The sequence below is a fragment of the Gadus morhua genome, chromosome 2 (genome assembly GCF_902167405.1).
Source record: "Gadus morhua chromosome 2, gadMor3.0, whole genome shotgun sequence".
NCBI lineage: Eukaryota > Metazoa > Chordata > Actinopteri > Gadiformes > Gadidae > Gadus > Gadus morhua.
In genome coordinates, this window is record NC_044049.1 from 15,163,487 (window position 1) to 15,169,925 (window position 6,439).

At 40.5% G+C, this 6,439-nt stretch overlaps 1 long non-coding RNA gene across 1 annotated transcript; it reads left to right on the forward strand.

Moving 5' to 3' along the window:
• Positions 1-4,307: 4,307 nt before the first annotated feature.
• On the forward strand, positions 4,308-6,019 carry LOC115557710 (uncharacterized). Its single transcript, XR_003979231.1, has 3 exons — positions 4,308-4,564; positions 5,268-5,862; positions 5,983-6,019. It is a non-coding gene; the product is annotated as an uncharacterized LOC115557710 (long non-coding RNA).
• The last annotated feature ends 420 nt before the right edge of the window (positions 6,020-6,439 follow it).

The following is a 6,439-nucleotide window of genomic DNA, read 5'->3' on the forward strand; positions in this document are numbered from 1 at the left end:
GGGCAGGATATATGCTCAGGTTCTAAAATACTTACAAAACATGCCCTGTCTGGTGGCTGTTAGACGTCATTCTTGAAGTGCACTTTTATTTTATTATTGAAATAGTATAAACTATTAACATGTTTGATTTCATGGGAATCCAACTTTTTTGTTAAATGTTTGTGTGGCTGCACTTTGTAACTCAGGAGCTAATAAATGAGGCATAGAAAAAGAGTTTTGTCTTGTCGTGTAAAGGTTTTGGTTGTTTAATTATTATATATCATAACATTATTGTAATTCAGCTATTCATGGTACACACTACATGCAGATGCAATATAGACCTCATTAGACTTTAATGTTTGCCCCCTCCATCCGCCTTGTCCTGAATGTTGATTTTGGTGAAAGTAATAAGTAACTTATTACTTATTACTCTACACAGAAGGTAATATTGTAAAGAAACGTATTACTTTCAAATGCAAGTAACTAGTAATATGAAATATATTACATTTTGGAAGTAACTTGCCCAACACTGGTCTCAAATGATGCATACGCTTCAACTTGTGGCTCCATACAGGAAATGACTCAGCAAGTGCTCCATCTCGTTGCACCTGCACCCAGCGGCTCGCTTGCAAGATTTTGGCCTGAAGTTCTTCCCAGACCTACACCCTAGCCACCCAACATCTATATCTGAGAATCAGGACAAAAAGTTATGAGAGAAATACACATGAACTTTTTGTTATCTCATAAGCGGCGTGGTGCCGGCTCCTTTTGACCCCAGACTTCAAAAACGTGGCCACAGGCCAGCTGTGTCTATAGCCACAAATGTACACCTCCATCCCACAAAAAATGGGGACTAGAAACGAACCTCTGTCTTATTTACTGTACTGTTGGAGGTCACGCCCCTTTTCCGGCCTTTTCGAGATATCCAGGGATACTTAAATGTTTACACACATTTCCCGGGGCCCCGAGAACGACATATCCGAGATTTGGAGTTCTAGCCCTTAGAGAAAAAAAGTTTTCCCAAATGGACTGTCATTTGGACAAAGCCCCTCAGAAGTGTTGCCTGCAAGACCTATTGGTTCAGAATGTGGTGGAAAAACAGTTTTTGAGATAGGAAGGTCCTACCGCCCTGAAATTTGAATACCTTATTCTAGGGACTAACTGGGACCCCCGCACTGAAACTTGGCCCGGTCGGACACCGAGGGCAGGAAGGGGAGGCCCTTCCTGCCTGAAACGTGGCCCAGTCGGACCCCGAGTGCAGGAAGGTGGGGCCTGGACTTTCATAATCTTCGCTTGGTGAATGTGAAGGATGTTTGGTCGGATGTTATGACGAAGAATCATAATGTGAATGGGAATATTCTATAAATGTCTTGATATCATCTTTCGTCTCAACACTTCTGCTGAAGCCGCTTAAAGTCTCACTCCGAGAACCTTAAAATATGAATCAATCCATTAGAAGTATGAAAATATCTTCCCGGTAGTGTAATGGGGCAAACAAGGTGTGCTTTGACATCTACGTCTCGAGGCGATTGCAACAGTGCCACACATGCCTCATATTTGAATATGTTTCGGGGTAGTAATTAGCTGTCGATTTTGGAGGCCTTTATCAATAATGACCAGCTATAGATTTGCTTCCCGATGGAGATTTCTGACAAATTACATGTTATTTAGCATCTACACGTTAAGCTGAGTCCAATGAGATCAAGCTCGCCCTCTTGTTACACCGAGATCATGTCCTAGACCTAGGTGTACCATGTAAAATACATGTTACCACCCGCATGCTTGGTGTCATTGGACTCAGCTCAACGTGTAGATGCTAAATATATAAATTGAATCTATTAAATAACATGTCATTTGTCACAAATTTCTATCGGGAAGCAAATCAATAACTGCTCATTATTGATTAAGGCCTCCAATTTCGACAGCTAATTACTACCATTAAACATGTTCGAATATGCTCATGTGTGGCACTGTTGCAATCGCCTGGAAGCGTAGATGTTGAAGGACACCCGCCCTCTTAGGCCAGCGGGAAGATATTTACATACTTCTGATTGACTAATGAATTGATTCAGCTATTCCCCCAGAAGTCTGGGGTCAAAAGGTCAAAAGGAGCCGGCACCACGCCGCTAATGAGATAATAAAAGTTCATGTGGCCAACATACACATGTTCAAGTTGGCCAACATACGTCATCCCTCCACCACTATACTGTAAAAACACATGTTCAAGTTGAATGAGAATAATAATAATAATAATAATAATTCTGCCATAGTATTTATTTAAGGGGGGGGGGGGATACAAGTCTTTTGGCCATTCGTAGTGTTGATCAGCAGAGAAATAATTTGTCCGCAAAGACGGTGTCGTCGCTTAGCAACGGAAGACGCTGGGATAGACAAGTCACCGGACTACTACCCATGAACGGAGCGTTCCACGGCATTGAGAAGACCCGTGTAATAAAGGCCTATAATATTTCTGTTTATGGCATAGATTTATCCTCAGATTAGGCCAATAAACCAATGGTAAAATAAAAATAAAAACGCTCGATCAAAGGCCCGGCCCGAGTATAGTGGTGGGAAATATCGGCCCGCGTCGGGCTCGGGCTCGGGCAGAGAATCTAAACACTGACTGGAACTACTTAGCAGGTGTCTGTAGGGCTATATCAGGAGTTAATGCACGCACTGCAGCCAATCAGAATCAGAGTATTCCCCCAGACCGTGGTCTAAACAATATTATTCACGAGTTATAAACAACCCCTACACATCAATATTAATGATAACCCTGTGGAAATTGCCATAAGTGAGAGATACAATTTCGCACGTTGAGCACACAGTTGTGTGACTCGTTTATTTAGTAAGAGAGAAACAGGAAATCAAAACGTGCTGTAAACAAATCCCGCATGGGCTCTGACGTCATGAGACGCTCGTAATCCTTAAAAGGGACAGCGATCCCTGAACCACCAATATAGTAAACGACATGCCTAACACAATTGAAAGAACAACACATAACAAAATACTCTAGGTGAATTATGTTACACTCACTACAACCAATTAAAGGACAATTCCGGTATTTTCAACATTGAGCCCCCTTTCTGGTTTGTTTATGATGAAATAGAGTGGTTGACACCGAAATTTTAACTATTAGTCCTTTCTCGGGTATTTGGCTCATTTTGAATCGCTCCTGCCTGCTTCACAATGGTTGTCTGTGTGCATACACAAATCTGTCATCCCAGCAACCCTAAACGTTAGTTTTCGAAAATGTGCAAGTAACCGAGTGGTTAGTGGCATTTGTGAAGTTTAAAAAAAAAATATCGCCGCAATATATGGTTTATATCCGTGTTAGTTGCTAATTGGAACTATTTTTTCAGGTACCTCACAACCGCATATAAACTTCCGCTCGCTGTGTAACCAGCTGTGTAACCATGGTTACACAGCTGGTTACACAGTTCGACCACCTGTTGACGACAATATTCCAGAGGAAGAAGAAGCATAATAATAATATATATAGGTCTATATGTATATATATATATATATATATATATATATATATATATATATATATAACTAATATAATATATAATAATATATAATAATAATAATAAGAAGACGTTCAACTTCATTTTCTGTCGAGTTCAAAACCAAGGCATCAGCTGTGCTTACCGTGCAGTCGATTATGGGAAGAATTTGTGCGGTCAGAAACTGCGGGAAGATCTCTAGAAAAAGGAGTTGTCATCGGCTTCCTCTCAACGCACCTAAAAGTCATAGTCAGAAAGTTGTGGCTTTCATTCCTCGGGTTCGACATAAACACCCCAGTAAATGTATTTCGGGAAGCCGACCATCGCGTTTGCGCCTTTCACTTTCGGCCTGAGGACTACCTGAAATCAACAAGTCATCGAAAGAAGTGTCCGAAGAGACTGCATCTGAAAAGGGCAGCTGTACCTACGCTTTGTGGACCAACGCTAGACGAAGAAGACCTTGGGGTAAGCTAGACATGTACAACGTTATGTTTATGATTAGTTTAGGTTGAACATCTGACTCGAACTGAAGGTTACACGGACCAAAACAGCGAGTTTGTTGTTGCTGCTTGATTTTTTTGACGATGATTCTGAAGTTAGTCTATAGGCCTACTAGTATTTTGACCTAGAATAGCGTTTTTAAAATGTTTTTTTGATCGTAACGTCTCCTAAAGAGAGCTGATGGGGTATCCACAGAGGTTAGATCAGACATGGGCAGCATACGGCCGTGATTTTGGCAGTGATATATAATATATAGATATCTATAGCCCATATTATATATCTTATATTATTATATACTCAGGCGACCATGCATAACATAATCGCTTGAACCACCGTTCAAATGGCAGTCTGAGCCATAACAACAATATTTGTGTCAGTAATGTTGATGAGATGTTGTGTTTTGCAACTTGTTACAGGCTGTTGGCGGTGTGGTGGACCAGCCTTCTACCTCCAGCATATCCTTGGTCCTCACCAGTCCACATCCAAGGCCTCACCAATCCAATAAATCCCCAAGGAAGTCCTTATCTGGCAGTTACCTTGCTTTCCCTGTGATCAGGGAGAGGCTCTCACTATCTGTAAGTTATATTGTTACTATATTGTTACCTTACTTGTGGTGATACAATGTTTATTAGGTGAGTGCTGCATGCAGCGCTCAACTATTGTATCTTCTTTCTTTCTTTCTTTCTTTCTTTCTTTCTTTCTTTCTTTCTTTCTTTCTTTCTTTCTTTCTTTCTTTCTTCTCTACAAACTGGGACCTATCTCCTTCCTAAATTTTTTACCTAGAGACTCCATTCAAATTTTAAAATATTCAGAATAGCTTGGAATCGCGTGCTTCTTTTCAGATTTTTTTAATATTTTCGGACGTTCAGCAGTGTTTCCAGATTGGGCAGTTTGTCCTGACAGATTGGGACACACACACACACACACACACACACACACACACACACACACACACACACACACACACACACACACACACACACTTATTTTACATTAAAGCATTTTTAGCAATGCTTTTCATTCAGCTGTCACTCTATTTGTTTTCAACCATTTCCATTTTCTCAAATGTTTACATTGTTTACTCCATTTAGACTTTTGAACTTTTGTTCAAACCCCATCACTTGATTTAAGACATACGTTTCTTTATGTCTTAATCTATGTGGCTTTATTAAAACATATTTTCAACCTCACTTTGCACTACTGCACATTTTCTGCAGGAAATGCATTTTCTAGTTATCACTATAATTGTAAGTATTCCTTTGCTTCACTTTTCAACAGCCAGATGATTGTGAAACTGAGATGCTTCAAATGGACACAAGCATTTCCTCAGTCATTGAGGATGACCCAGAAGACATGAGCTTCAGCCTCAGTCAACAGTCAAGTTCAAGTGAAACCTCCAGTTCAAGTGCCTCAGAAGAGCAAGGGGAGTGGGATGAAAGAAAATGGATTGTGAACGAGTCTAGCATCATGCAACTGTTTAGAACATGCCATATATGTGCCGCACAAATCACTAATAAAAAAGTGACAACTACAGGCAGCCAACTAAAGATTGAATGGACATGTTTGAATAATCATCATGGCAAGTGGGCATCATGTCCTGATGCAAGAGGAATGGCACAGAATAACTTGCTTGTTTCTGCTGCTACGCTTTTCTCTGGAACAACTTTCACTGAAGTACACGAGTGGGCCAGCATCCTAAACTTGCAACTCTTGAAGAAATCGCAGTACTACTCCATCCAATCCGACTACCTTATTCCAGTAGTACACTTTGCATACAAGGATCATCATGAGAATCTCATTAGGCGACTTATTAGACAAAAGGCTGAAGGCGAGTCCATAGAGCTGTGTGGAGATGCCAGGTCTGACTCACCAGGTGAGTGTTTTTTTTTCTTTAATACAATAACATGGAGGTATGGATTGTAAGACTGTTGGAAATGTTTTCCTCTGGATAGTAAGGAGGACTCACATGTTGTCACGCTATTACATTCTACAGGCTACAGCTGCAAGTATTCCACCTATTCGTTTCAGCTTGTATCCAGTAATGAGATCATTCACTTTATTCAGTGGGTGTATTGTATTTGTTTTTTTGCTATTGCTAATTCATTCATTTCTATTCTCTTTCGTCAATGGGTAACGGAAGCTAGCAGTTCAGTTGCCATGGAGTCCCAAGGCTGTAGGAGGGGCCTCAACCATCTCATTTTCAATGAAGGAGTAGATATAGACCTCATCACTACAGATCGGGCCACATCAGTTCGGAAAATAATGAGGGAGGAATTCCAGAATGTTCACCATGAATTTGATCCTTGGCATGTATCAAAAGGTAAATAGTTGTATCAAAACAATGTAAATTGTGATTGACTCATCAAATCATAACCTGATAGACCTTCCATGTATCAAGACCACATATCTTGTACTGTGAAGGAGAACCTTCACATTTGGCTCACCCACAT